Source organism: Saimiri boliviensis, chromosome 11 (genome assembly GCF_048565385.1).
Source record: "Saimiri boliviensis isolate mSaiBol1 chromosome 11, mSaiBol1.pri, whole genome shotgun sequence".
NCBI classification, from domain to species: domain Eukaryota; kingdom Metazoa; phylum Chordata; class Mammalia; order Primates; family Cebidae; genus Saimiri; species Saimiri boliviensis.
In genome coordinates this window covers 81,939,914-81,955,221 of record NC_133459.1, presented here as the reverse complement: position 1 = coordinate 81,955,221, position 15,308 = coordinate 81,939,914, and the positions used below count along the sequence as shown (strand labels likewise).

Here is a 15,308-nt window from a genome sequence, read left to right as displayed (position 1 = left end):
TCAAAGTATAGTCCTTGGGCCAGCTGCATCCACATCACCTGGGAACTTGCTAGAAGTGCAGATGCCTGGGCTGTATAGAATCAGAGGCTCTGGGGATGGGACTTACAAATCTGGATTTTAACAAGCCCTCCATGTGATCTTGATGCATGTCCAAGTTGTAAATCCACCGGTCTTGATACATTATTATCTTCCGATATCAATAAGCTGACTATTTAGGGCTTTGTTTCTGTGGTGTCTATGGTAAGCTTTTCTAATGGGCAGATTTCATAACCAAATCAGCCTCTTTTCATGTCTTTATGTAGGAAATCTTGGTGTTCATACTAGTTCACAGTGCTCTAGCAATGGTAGTAGAGCTCGATATAATCAGCACCTTTAACTAAATAAAGTAGACATTAATGACTGACTACAAAATCATGTTTACTTTTCCCTGAAGTTAGTTAAAAATCTGACACTATAGTATGCTCAGGTGACTCTTGGACATGTTATTCATATTCATTCCTGCTCATATTAATATCTAACACTGATCAGCTCCATTGCCCAGAAATAGCTGATTTTTAAATCTCAGCAATAAGACATTAAATCTTTTCCTCATAAATGCAGTGTGGTGTCCTAAATTGAATCCTGGAACAGAACACAAAACAAAACAAAACCCAAAAACAGTAGTAGAAAATGGATGAAATTGGAATAAAGTCCAAAGGTCATCTAATAGTAATATACCAATGTTAATTCTTAGTGTTGAAAAATGTACTTTGACCATGTACATTAGGGGAAACCGGGTGAGGGTGTATAGGAACTCTTTGTCTTATTTTTGCAACTTTTCTGTAAATTTAAAATTAATCCAAAATAAAAAAATTGTTAAAAAAAATCTCTTCCTGATCCTTCAGTTAACAAAGCCCTTGACCTATTATCAGGTAAAAGAAATTAAAGAACTGCCTTACATCAACTCAGGCTGCCTATTTGTAGGTAGAACAACTGTTGTTTAATTTGTTTCATTGGAGTGCTTGCAAACTTATTAATAATCACAAAACACATTTGCTAAATATATAGGACTGACAATTAAAGCAGAATTGATGTTTCTTTACTCTTCATTCCTTGTGCTTTCATGTAGAGTTTCTACTCAGGTACTTTGTTCCTGGTGATATGTTGTTTTAATGATAATCCTTAAATCATTTCATGGGTGACTGTTCCCATCCACCCCCGTCCTCCTCCAGAGCACTTAATGCAGTGCTGCAGGAAGTAGGTATTCAAAGAGCTCAGATCTCTCTGACTAACTGACTGACTCAATGTGCTACCTGTAATTATGTTTTAAAATTTAATCAGGGCAGGTCTAGGAACTCAAGGGGATAAAGTCAAAATCAACTATTCAAGTTAGGTGTGCATAAATTGTCTAGAATGAATAGGCTTCATCAAAACTTGTCAAATGCAGAGTTTGTCAGTGGAAGCCAGAATATCAAAAATTTAAATCATCCATGTGAAATACACTCAAGACTGAAGGTGAATAGTTCATGGTGAAGTTAACATTTCTAGAATAAATTTTGGGCTGAACACAAAGTTACCAGTCTTCTTTCATGTTTTTAATTTTATTTCCTTTTATTTTTTAGATAATCAAGACTTATAAATATTATCTTCCTGTGGTTGTTGCCATAGCTTGAGAAACTTTGCAAAGAGCTGTAATAGCAAGGACCGTGTATCTCTCTTACCTTCCTCTGTAGTATTAAGTGAACTAAAGCCAAAGCTATGTAATGATATCCAGAATTGGGACTGAGTTCTGTGTAAAACAGAAAAATAAAAATAAAGAAGATGCCAAGAATTATGATCCATCTAACATTAGAGGTCCTCAAAGTATTTCTAATATATCATCTCCACTTTTCTAAAATTCCTATAAAACAGATACAAGGCAGAAATTACCATCATTTTCCAGTGGGAAAATAAAAATTCAAAGAGATTAAAAATAGTACCCAGATTAAACTGCCAATTGTAATTTGTAATCATTACTTTGGAAACTAATCATGTGGCATATCTTTAGATCCATATTACTTAATTTATTAAATGAATACAACCCCATACATCTGCATGTAACTCATTTTCTTAATTGTGCTAAGGAAGAAAGTTGAACTCTGTGCCATATGGATCCTTTAAAAGAGACAGATGCATGAAGTTTGGAACAGTGAACATAAGAGCAATATTTGTTTTTCATTTAATTATTTCAATTTTTTATTGTAGAGACAGTAGAGCTTTTTACAGTTTTGGCAAAGTGAATTTAAGAAAAAGATTATGTATTAGATATATCATTTCCTATTTCTGTAATTAAACTAGGGAGATTTACCTCAGGGGTTTCCAATTATAAAAAGTGGGAAAGTTATCTTTATGATTTCCTGTGGGGAAGTAATAAAGTGGAAATTATTTGGTTGACACAATCACAATATTGTTGGTCAGAAGCCAGGAAAATTGTTGATTTTTCTTACAGGTTTCTTTCTCAGGAATAAAATAGTTTTCAAATACTTGAGTAAGATTTTACATTCAAGTCATTCACAGGAAGTTTTAACATTTGAGCTGATAAAAAGAGGTTACTATTTGAATTACACTGACCTGGCTAGAAAACGGTGCCTTCTAGCCTTCTACAAAATGAAGATGCAACTTAACATACTTTACATATCTGATCAAATATACCATCTATTTTCTATTATGTCTCAAATTGAACGGGAACATTTCTGCATTTGTTGTGAAACCCCACATTTAACATAAAGAGGTCATAAGGTTTGTTGTTAAAGATAAGGAGATACGGTGTGTCATCTTTTCCAGGAACACTTTGTGTTATTATATTCCATATTAAAATAGGATTCATGGTATTGCTCCACAGCCATCCTCATTAAAAATGGAAATAATCACTAAACCTGGAATTGTGTTTAAAGAATATTGCACATTTCATCCATGTAAACTATTGAGTGAGATTGTTCTCGTACTCATTTGTATATTGATTCATACTACAAATATTTTTGAGTACTCAAACCAGAAATGTACATTGTAAGGAAACCAGAGATGCACAGCACAGTAAAGAGCCCTCTCTGCAAAGAACTTAAAATCTAATGAAGAACCAAAATATGTAAACATTAAATCTTAGATCTTAATCCAGGCTTTGAATGGCATTGGAAAAGAACAGTGCTGTAGGTGTCAGAAGATTGTCTTTAGCGGTAAATGCTGAGTAAGTGCTGTGGTCTTAAGTAAAGAGAGAGTCCTGTGTTTTGGAATCTATGTATTATAATGGTTAAGAACACAGGTTTTAGAGTCAGCCAGACTGGTTTCCAGTCCCAGCTCCTCCCCAGTAGCTGTGTGATCTTGGTCAAGTCCCTTCACTTCTCTAGGCCCCTGTTTTTTTCTTCTATAAAAATGGAGGTAATAAAATCACCTAGCTTATGGGGTTGTTGTGATGAATAGATGAGATCAACAATGCACAGAAAAGGTCTGTCTAGCACTCATATGCTCTAAGTACCTCCAATTATTAGTGTTTATTATTATAATCAGAAATTTTCCCAAAGAAAACAAGAACTAAGGTGGACCTGCCTAATGTTTGAGCTGAGGGCAAGCCCTGCCTCATTTGTTGCCGATACTCAGGATGAGAGAAGAACGGTGATGCCTCAGTTGGAGACCTACTCAGTAACTGAGTAAATGCATGTAATTTCATTTATGTATGTATTCATCAAATATTTCTTGTGTGCATTCTCATTGATGGCTCATGTGCTATGCACCAGGAATACAAAGGTAAGTAAAAACACTCGGAGTCTTCTTTCAGACTACTGGAGAAGATAGACATCTGAAAAAATGATTATATAAGGATATATCACTATTATAATTAGTATTATGAAGTATCATACCGTGTCTTCAGAGTGTATAATAAGGAAACACCTTCTTAGTTCAGGGAAGACTTTCCTGTGAAAGAAATCAAATGGACTGGATAGGATGGGAGGAGGAGGATAGGTTTTGGCAGGTGGAATAGCATAGGTGAAGGCTCAGTTTGGTATGCCTGAGGCCCTGGGAAACCAATCTGGATGGAGTGTAGAGAGAGTGGAGGCAGATTCATGAGTCTGTAAGCAAGGCTTTAGGGGTTGGATTGAGATCTTTAGCCTAGGTATATTAATGGTGTACTATTAAAAGTGTTTAAATAGGGGCATGACATGGTCAGATCTGTGTCTGGAAGAGCACTCTAGCTGTAGTGTGGGGAAGACTAAGAGTACTTTTAGAGAGGTGTCCGTGTGATTGATTGTGTAACCAAGTGATTGAAGGGACTGAACTCAGTAGAGTTTAAACATAAAAAGATTCTACTTTTGTTGCTGACCACAATCTTCAAATGTGCTGATAACATTTCCCTTCAAATTCCTTAATATCTTCAGCAGATTATCATACCTTCAAGATTACTTTCTGTTATTAAAAGTACAGTCCGACCTAGTCCAGTCTTACATGTCCAACTTAAACCCTTCCCTCACCCTTCCCTCAGTGTCCTTCCAGTCCAATCATATGTCAAGGAATGAGGGACATCCTTGTAAGTGGAGTTGGCAAATAGTCTGTGTTTTCACTCTTTTCTATTATAGGTTTTGCTTTGTTCCCTGGCCTGTGGAGCTGGGTGGAGGACTGGGGACAAGTCACAAACGTATCCAATTTAATGTGAGCTGCTGTTGATATACTTGGTTTGGTAGGCATCCACATGCTGCCTCTATCTGATGAGCCGTTCTTCAGGAAGCCAAACAAGGGCCTCTGCACAGTCGCCTGATGTAGGACAGGCCACCTCTTCTGATACCTTCCTTAGCAACATGTTCCCTAGCATCTTGGTGTTGGGATCCCATCACTTGGTGCAGAGCTCCCTTGGGCATATACCAGCAATTAACTTCAAGCTTGACTTTCTTATTCAGTATCTTCTGGAAAATCCAAGCATCTTGCTCCAATCCAAGTGGCACTTCAACTAGTGCCACTTCTTTCTGTTCTCCAATACTTGTTTTTCTTCTGTTTGGGTTAGTGCCAAGATTAGTTAACTCCACTGCCTGCATAGATGTCCAACTCAACAATGAGACACTGTTATCTCCTTCTTATGGGTATATCTAGTCCTTACAAGTAATTTTATTGGGTTCCTTAACTTGGCTTCGGGGGAGAGGAAGAGCCACATTACTTGTCCCCAGCAACTCCCATATATTTCTCTCATCCATGTATAACACATAATATGTAGATAATGCAGTGGGGAGGAGGAAAGGATGGGAGACTGATGCTTGGAGGAGCAATGCCAGTTCTGTTGCCTCTCATTAACCCACTGATTCTCTTTAAATGATTCTCTTTAAATAGATTCTTGATGTTTATTGTATTCAGCTTTGGAGCATTGGTGGCAATTCTGAGAACACAAGAAGAGAACAGTTTACCATACTGAATTATTAAATGTGGGAGAAGAGAGTCAATGATGATTTCCCATTTCTAACCAAGAAAATGGAAGGATGGTGAGACAGGGGAAAGTCAAGAGGATTAAATTGTTAGGACAGAGGGAGAGCTAGAGGTATAACTGTAGGAGTTATTGGTGTATAGATAATAATCAAAGGCATCAGTAGGCATATAACTACCTAGGGAATGCATAGAGTAAGAAGAAGAGTAGGTCTAATATTGATCTTTAAGGGATTCCAACAATTAAAGGCTGAATAGAGGAGAAAAAGTTGGCCAAAGAGACTTAGAAAGAATGATAGAAGGTAAACAAGGAGAGTGCTGAAATGTCAGGTCAGCTGAGGACTAAAATGTCCATCGGATTTAACAACCTGGAGACCATGTGGCCATCTTAGTGACAGTCAGTTCAGACAAGTGGAAATAGAAGTTAGATCAAAGTGAGTTTAAAAAGAAATGTGTAGTGAGAAAAAGAAGGCAGAGAGTAGACACATTCTTTATGTTTGACTGTGGAGGGGAGACAGAGATAGGGTGGTAGCAAAAGGAGGAAGTGGGGTTGAGGGAGTATCTTTATGGAACTGAGTATGTTTGAAAGCTGACAGGAAGGATCCAGTATGGGGGGGCTAGGAGGAGCAGGAATTGAATATGTAAGAGAGAAGGCAGATAGGGTGAAATCCAGAGCACAGCAGGATAAACTGGCCCTAGGGAAAAAGGAAAGCAGAAAAGGGTTGGTACAATTTTATGTAGATGTATAGATTTCACTTTGTGGAAATTGAGGGAGTTTCTGACCCTTTTGTATAGTAGAGGTGAAGTTTTAGGGAGTGATTTTAGGTACACTAAAAACAAAAGAGTATTTATTATTATTGCTTTGTGACCATCTTAAAAGCCTTCAGATTCCAAATTCAATTTGACCTATGACATTTTCCAGGGTAACATGTCTCCTTCCCCATGTATTGCTTGGAATTTGCTGAAATAGCCCGGGTGCGGTGGCTCACACCTGTAATCCCAACACTTTAGGAGGCTGAGGCAGGAAGATCACTTGAGGCTGAGAGTTGCAAGACCAGCCTGAGCAATATAGCGAGACACTGTATCTACCAAAAACAAACAAACAAACAAACAAACAAACAAACCCTTTAGCTGGGCGTGGTGGTTTACACCTGTAGTCCTAGCTACTCAGGAAGTTGAGACAGGAGGATTGCTTGAGTTTAAGGCTGCAGTGAACTATGATCACACCACTGCACTCCAGCCTGGGCAACAGAGAAAGATCCTGCTTTAAAAACAAATGAAGATTTAAAACGTTTTGAAAGCTAAAACAGAAGTTTTTTTTGGTAGCCATTATTAGTTTACTCATTAATACACATCCCAACAAAAGCCTATGAGATTAGGAAAGAGGGCAAAGTATTTCAGTGATCTCAGTAGTTTAAATTTAAAGGCTTGGTTCTAAGATCACTTTATTTTGACCATAGACTTTAGCTCCAGGGCTTATTTTCATGATTACCATAAAATACAGTGTCCTTAGTCAACATGTAATAAGCAAAAACTACAGAATAAGCTTGGATTTCTAAGCATCTTCCCATAGAAATAAAGTTAGAAACTCCTGAATAATTATAACATATCTCATTATAAAACATTTACTGAGTGACCGGCATGCCTAGAAAACCAGGACAGTGAGTATTGTATGGCCCCAATTTCAAATGGACTTACAGACCTAGAGGTGAAAGGATAAATTATTTAAATTTTCTTTAACAGAAGTCAGTTTCTGAGCACAGTAGTCTCCTCTTGTCTGTGATTGTGCTTTCTACACTTTCATTTACCTGAAGTCAACCATGGTCCAAAAATGGGTAAATACAGCATAAGATATTTTGAGAGAGAGGGAGACCACATTCCTATAACTTTTATTATAGTATATTGTTATAATTGTTCTATTTTATTGTTAGTTATTGTTATTAATGTCTTACTGTGCCTAATTTATAAATTGAACTTTACCATAGGTATGTATGAATTTAAAAGACCAGTATATATAGGGTTTGGTACTATCTGCCGTTTCAGGCATTCACTGGGGGTCTTGGAACGTATCCCCAAGATAAGGGGGGACTATTATAAATGAGATGGGATTCTCTGACATGTATCTAATTAGTAAACCTTTTAGTTCTGACCCCAAGAAATAAGACTGACTGAAAATATAAATACTAATTCATGAAGTAAGTGGACTCACTAATTAGTTCTAATTCCCCAAGCTAGGTGGGGCAAAATTGTTTTTCACAAACTTCAAGACTCGTTTTTTTTTATTTGTTTATTTGTTGTTTTTTTGTGGTGGGGCTGATGGAGTCTTGCTCTGTTTCCCAGGATGGAGTACAGTGGCACGATCCTAGCTCAGTGCAGCCTTGACCTTGTAAGCTCAAGCAATCTTCCCACCTCAGTGGAGTAGTCAGGACTATAGGTGTGCGCCACCATGCCCTGCTAATTTTTCCCCCCATAGAGACAGTGTTCCGCAATGTTGGCCAGGCTGGTTTCGAACTCCCAAGCTCAAGTGATCTGCTCACTTCGGTGTCCCAATGTGCTGGGATTACAGGCATAAGCCATTGCTTCTAGCCAAGCTCTTTTTTTTTTTTTTTTAATGTAACTACTTTAATTAGCGTAATTTTATTTAAGAGTTAGATTGTGTTGTCAATGCTGACATTTTGGGCGATATATAGTATAGTTTATGAGTCAAGCTTCTAAACCAAAAGTTTTCCTTTGAGCCCTATTCCCACTTTACTAGCTAGCAGGTGACCTTGGGCAAGCCAACCTGCTAGAACCCTGGGTCCATGTCCATAAAGTTAAGACATCATAACCTGTCCTACCTACCTCACAAGCTTCTTGTGCAGATCAACTAGGTCAATATATGTAAGATTTTTTTGACAACTGTAAAGCACTATAAAATGACAATTACAGATAAGTCAGTGAACCATCAAAATAATATTCATGCCTATAACCAAAAGCTTTTTAAATAAACAGCTTAATAAAAAGTGGTCAGGCAAGCAAAGAAAGATTATATTATACACCCTATATTCCTTACCTACTCTACTGAGTCTAATCTTTGGAAAGATCATTCATTTTAAGGGGAAAAAATCTGTTAAGATATTTATTAGTATTTAAGATATTTATTAGTATTTATATAAATAGCTGCAACTACTATTCAAAAATAGGAGGTTTCTTCATCCAATAGGAGTACATTCTTTAATAGCACTGTATTTTAATAAGAATTCCATACAAATAGGATATATATCTTAGCACAAGAAAGCAAGGAAAGAATATTTTACATTACATAGAACATTCAGGTGATTCAATTGAGTTAGCCCTCCAACCAAATACTTCCTTTCCCTGTTAACTATAAACATTGCAGTTAGTCAGTATATGCCAACAATCATATACTTGTAAGCTACACTTGCCTGCAAAGGGAACAGAGGTGATGTAGTCTTCATTTCAGGGGAGAAGAATGGACTGAATTACAGTCTGCTTTTCAGCATTTCAACTAACCATGCCTTTGGTTGCTGATGTTTTGAATATTTGCTGTTTTCAGTCCTTCAAGACAGGTAGCTCAAGTAAATTTGCCATCTCTGAGGGAGTAATGGCCTGTTCCATGTCCTGTTTATTTGCAAACACCACTAAAATGGCTTTTCTCAGCTCTTCTTCCTCCAACATGGCAACTAACTCTGATTTGGAAATGCCAGTTTGGTCGTGGTCACAACTGTCTACTACATAAATGACTGCATCTGTGTTTGAATAGTAACATCTCCAATATGGCCTGATACTTGTCTGTCCTCCTAAATCCCAGACTTGGAATTTAAAGTTTTCGTATGTCACTGTCTCTACATTAAATCCAATAGTAGGTATAGTAGTAAAGACTTCTCCAACTTGTAATCTGAACAAAATTGTGGTTTTTACTGCTCCATCTAATCCCAAAATTAAAATTCTCATTTCCTGAGTTCCAAACAGACTGGAAAATATACTTGAGAAAAAGCCACCCTTGATGAACCTCTGTCGGCCTTTGCCGATCCTCAGTGATCCAAGACTCTTTCAACTGCTACTTTCCTCCTAAACTAAAAGGCAGTTCCCATCCTCTCTCACCACTTCAAATTAGGTAACAACCTCTTTTGAATCATATTTAATTATTTTCCCCTTACTAAGCTCTTGCACAAAAAGGTATATTGAAATGTTTCTGGGTAGATTTGTATTCTGTTTATCCTATTTCCTTCATTAATTTATTGATTCCTTAAGGTCATTCTCTATTGCAGTGGTTTTGAATTGTTTATGTCCTGAAAGTTACTTCACTAAAGAACTTGGATCCTGCTATGGTGGCAACAAATAAAACTCCTGCTTACATACAGTCTGTTATTATACTTCCTATTCACTGGATTATTGTAATTACTAAAAAAAATTGTGGTGATATGGTAGGGAGTCAATTTTACTGCAATAATAATGACAGCTAGCATTTATTTAGCTCTTCTTAAGGTCAAGCAATGTTCTGTATGCCTTACATCTATGACTCATTTAATCCTCTCATTAATCTAATGGGTTGGGTACTATTATGGGCCTCATTTTTGTAGATTAAGTATCTGAGACACAGAGAGGTTAAATACCTTAAAAGGAGTCATGCAACCAGAGCCATGGTAGACACTCAGGTCATCTGGCTCCTGAGCCCACATTCTTAGGGGCTATGCTATGAAATGATTCGCTATATAAAGCCAAGTATTTAATTAGTAATAAAACATACAATATTTTGGAGTATAAATTTTACCAGTACAGATCTGAAATGAAGATAGATAAAAATTTGCAGAAACAATATGGGCAAATAAGGGAGGCAGAAAATGGTACATTATGCTTGCAAGTGAACATGGGGATTAATGAGAGTGAGTATTTGGAAATTGTAATGAAACCATGTGTCTCTCCCCACTGATGATCTGCATACCCCTGGTAGTGAACTACTGCTTTAGTAAACATTCTTCCTTACTAGACCTGCTGTGTATGATTCCAGGCAAAGTAGGCCTTTGGGGAATGTTGGGATCCGCTGTAACTTGGTTTTTCTGACTTCTCCAAACCTCTGGTTGAAATTTGATTCTCAGTGTTGGAAGTAGGGCTTATTGGGAAGCATTTGGGTCATAGAGGTAAATCCCTTATGAATGGCTTGGTGCTATCTTCATGGTAATGAATGAGCCCTCACTCTCTTAGTTTCCGGGAGAGCTATTTGTTGAACGTGGCCTCTTCCTCTTCTCTCTTCTTGCTTCTTCTCTTACCATGTGATCTCTGCACAGCTGGCTCCCCTTTGCCTTCTCTGAGTGGAAATAGCCTGAAGCCCTCACCAGAAACAGACGCCATCACCATGCTTCTTGTACAACCTGCAGAACTATGAGGCAAATAAACTTTTTTTTTTTTTTTGAGATGGAGTCTCACTCTATTGCCCAGGCTGGAGTGCAGTGGCACAGTCTTGGCTCACTGCAACCTCTGCCTCCTGGGTTCAAGCAATTTTCCAGCCTCAGCCTACCGAGTAGCTGGGATAACAGGTGTGTGCCACCATGCCCAGCTATAAACTTCTTTGTAAAAGAAATTACCTAGGCCAGGCGCAGTGGCTCACACCTGTAATCCCAGCACTTTGGGAGGCTGAGGTGTGCAGATCATTTGAGGTCAGGAGTTTGAGACCAGCCTGGCCAACTTGGTGAAACCCTGTCTCTGCTAAATATACAAAAATTAGCTGAGGGTGGTGGGGGGCGCTTGTAATCCCAGCTATTCAGGAGTCTGAGGCAGGAAGATTACTTGAGCCAAGATCCTGCCACTGCATTCCAGCCTGGGTGACAGCCAGACTCTGTCTCAAAAAGAAATAAAATAAAATAAAATACTCAGCCTCAGATATTCCTTTATAGCAACACAAATGGACTAAGACAGTGTCTGACTGGAAACTTCATAGTTCTTTCATTCACTCAACACCCATTTTTTCAGAACCCATCCCTAAAAGCTCACAGACTTTTAAGGGAGACAAACATATAAACAAATAATTACAACACAGTAAAGTAAAAAATAGAGGCATTTGCAAGATATACAGTGGATATATTGAGATGAAGAATAATGTGGTGGGGGAAAGAGTGTTAGGGAGAGAAAGGTACCCTAGAACTTTCCCTAAAGAGGAAATATTTGGATTGAGTAAGTTCTCCAGGAAGACAAGGAATAGGGAGGGACATTCCAAACAGAGAGACCAGCATGTGCAAAGATTTGTCGATGTGAAACAGGATAATGTGTTCAAGGAAATGCAAGTCCCTTCATATTATGGGGATGTAGGTGCAGGGAAGGACGAGAATTGATGGCAAGGGTTGAGCAGGCAGAGACTAGAAGAATATGAAGGAATTTGGAGCTTTACTGGAGAGAATGGTGAACCAATAAATAGTTGGAAGCAGGAGTGATACAGTGAATTTAATGTTCAAACAAATTGAACTCCAACTTCTTCCAAATGATTATCATACATAAGGAATGTATTAAAAAGTAATTAAACATATGAGATTTTTGTATCTCTGAAGTGGCCATTTGCAGTGGGCATATGTTTTTATGCCTACCCAGCATCCATTCTTTTTTTTCTTTTCTTTTTTTTTTTTTTTTTGGTAATAGCACCTGATTTTCCTTTGGAGACTTACCTACCTCCAATGCCTACAGTGTTCTACCACTGTGAAGTAAGTTGTATTACCCTTCTTGGCTGAGGATTTGGCAAGAGAACTAAGCAAAGGTCCTCCAACTCCTTTAAAAATCTAAATTTTGTGAGGAGTGACTCAAGGATAGGACAAGATTGGATTTGATCCTTCTAGTATGAGCACCTCGAGAGGATGGTGCTGCACTTTCAGGTACCCAGATTACCAAAGTTATTGCCTCTGATTCCCTGAATTTCCCCATAACCTTCCAGTAAATTCCATGTGCGCTTGAGGTAACAAATTCTGCTCAAATCAGGTGAAGTTTGCTTCTGAGCTAAGAATTTTAATTTGTGTATCTCCTGGGGAGGGTGATCAGCTTACTTTTATCTGCTGAAAATTTGTACTGAGGTTGTTGTACTCCTATCAGCCTAGACACAGCAGGCAGCCTTTCTCTGAGTCTTGGTGCTGAACCAGTGTGCTGGCAAGGAATGGGCTCACATTTGCTTTGCTCTCAGAACCTGTAGATCTTCTTTATGCTCCTTCTCTTCTCCCCTCAGCTATCAACCTGGAACAGGAGGAATCTCTACTTGTAAAAGTCCTTTTCACTTTATATTTCTGATCATGACACTTTTTTTAATGTTTAGTGTAGAAACACCTCCTTCTTAGGATAACATCCATCTTAGGATAACAAAAGCCCTTATGTTATCCTAAGACTTTGGAAGAATAATAAAAAAGACTTGCAGGCCTCTTCTGCTTCCCATCCTGCCCCAGAGCTACTCAGAGACCATAAACACATAATTATCTATGTGCTTGAATGTTGGAGAGTGGGAGGTGCAGGTTGAAGATGGAACAAAAATGAAGACACAAGGGAAGAAAATAAAGCAAGTTAACAATTCACAATGCCTCGGTAGCTTAGTAATAAAAATAATGGTGCTTTTCAATGTATTTTTATTGTCATTCTTTATAATCATTTTATTTGTTTTTATATTTTGTTTTATATTTGACTCACGGAGAGTATAAATTTACTACTCAATGTATTGGGTTGCTTTCCTGGGTCACTGTAATATCAGCAATGATGATGGTTGTATATGAAGATGAACAATCTTCATGCATTTTCCAAATCATCTGAAAGAGCTATCAGAAGCCACACTTCCCATCAGAATGTTTGAGACACAGCCTGTCCATCTTCAACACTGGCTTTTCAGTCACTGGCTAGGTGTTATTTAGTTATCTTTTTCATGCATACCTTCGATTTCTGGCATGCAAAGCTTTCTGTATGCTTTTATGTAATGTGAATCCAGATGGTGGATTGTATGTGGGTGCAATAAATGACTGAATGTTTTAACATGTTTCTTGGCTGGAATTTATAATGGTAGAGTTTTTTTCCTAAGCTTCCATGTCTACCACATTCTTCAATGATTTTCACCAGGTTACACAGATGTTCTGATAGAACCAGGGATCAAGAAAGCTAAAATGGTTGTTCCTCTAATCTTGATCACACTCTCTTTCTCCCTCCTCACCTAATTTATTTCTCTGCCATAGAAACTTGGAACTTTGCAGTTCAGAGAAGACTGAGGCAAAGAAGAAGAAGAACAGCACTGAAAGGAAGGGAAAGCCAGTAAAGGAAGTAGGAGAGAGAATTGAAAATTTCAAAGAGAAGGTGGAATCAATTCCCTTAAAGTACTTTTAAATATTCAAAAGCAAAGGATTAGAGTTAGTCAGCAATGACAACAAAATATTAAAAAAGGGGCATTTATGCCTGCTGTCCTTATACATCTGCATCCCTGTTTCCCTATCCATTTTTCCTTCTCAGGCCATTCTGGTACATGATGTTTCAGTTGCGTGTTAGAGACCATTTCACAAAAGTTACAGTGGTCTTTAATGTTATTTTAATACTCATCTTAGAGCTATTGCTCCTTATTGCAGTATTTGGATTCCTTTAATTAAACAGCGAACTGCTTCTAACTGCTTTGTCATTACTAGGTAGTAAAGTTATCCCTCTTACAGGGGACTCCTTGAGAGGCTAACCAAAGATGGGAATGAAGATTTGGACTCACCTCTTACTACTATCCTCATGATGGAGGTAGTTTATATTCTGAACCCCATAGAACCACTTTCTATTTTTGTTCATGTTTGTAGTTTACTTTCTGTGATTTCTTTCTGGAGAAGAGGTCTCACTCTGTCACCCAGGTTGGAGTGGAGTGGTTCGATGATGGCTCCCTGAAGCCTTGGTCTCCTGGGCTCAAGCAGTCCTTCTCCCTCAGCCTCTTCTGCCTCATGGTGGCATAGGCCACCATGCATGGCTAAATTTTGTTTTTCTTTAAAAGACTGGTTTTCCCAGTGTTACTCAGGCTGGTCTCAGACTCCTGGGTTCAAGTTGATCCTCTCATCTTGGCCTCCCAATGTGCTGGAATTACAGGTGCAAACCACCCACTCCCGGCCTGTGATGTCTTTTTACCTGTATATCCTTGGTAGTATTTGAAAACTTGTGTTTGGCTTCGGCTGTTTTCTTTGGATATGAATGTAGCTGGTAGTAATATAAATGGTAGTTTGCTTAACTGATGGCAAATAAAACCAATTTCATTTCTTTTATTATAGGTTTGCCTTCTAAGTGGAAGCTACCTTGAGATGAATTTAGCATTATTTATGCTAGCAAATGCTTGTGTCATTCTGATGTTTCTTTATTTCCTCTCTCTTTTTTTTGATTTCCTGATAAAATAATCCCTTTCTTCCTTCATTTAGTGGCTTAGAAAGAGAGTATGAAAGATGACTTCATCCATTTTTTTCTTTGGAGATTTGCTTTATTAATGACCCGGACTTTGATGGCTACATTTCTGCATTTGCTACCATTACTTGATGCTATAGTGGATTTCTCTCATAATCTCTTATCCTTTTAACTTCACTTCCCAGAGGCAAAGGGCTTGCTTTGTACCTGACTGCATTATGAAACATCTGTTTGTCTGACCCACCCCTCCTCAGGCTGCACCACCCAGGACACTATGAAAATGAAGTTGCCACTGACTGGAGGTCAGCAGTACTCACTGGATCCAGATGAATGTACACCGGCATGGAACCCCCAAGGCTATGCTCTAGAGGGTCAGCTCTGAACCTCCTTGAAGTAAGTGTTCAGCCAGGTTATTTATTCCTTTAGTGTTGGTTTTTGAAATGCTTCTTTATTGGGTCTTTAAAAATTTGATGCTTGGCATAGAGGCACGAGGTTTCTAAATGCAGAACTTCACTGAA

General features: G+C 38.1%; 1 long non-coding RNA gene across 1 annotated transcript in view; it reads left to right on the top strand.

The window, feature by feature from the left end:
• The window catches only part of LOC141580288 (uncharacterized), a 21,297-nt gene extending 5,989 nt beyond the window's left edge, over positions 1 to 15,308 (top strand). Inside the window, exon 3 of the long non-coding RNA XR_012512469.1 lies at positions 15,045 to 15,308. This is a non-coding gene — a long non-coding RNA (uncharacterized LOC141580288). The remainder of the gene's footprint in view (positions 1 to 15,044) is intronic.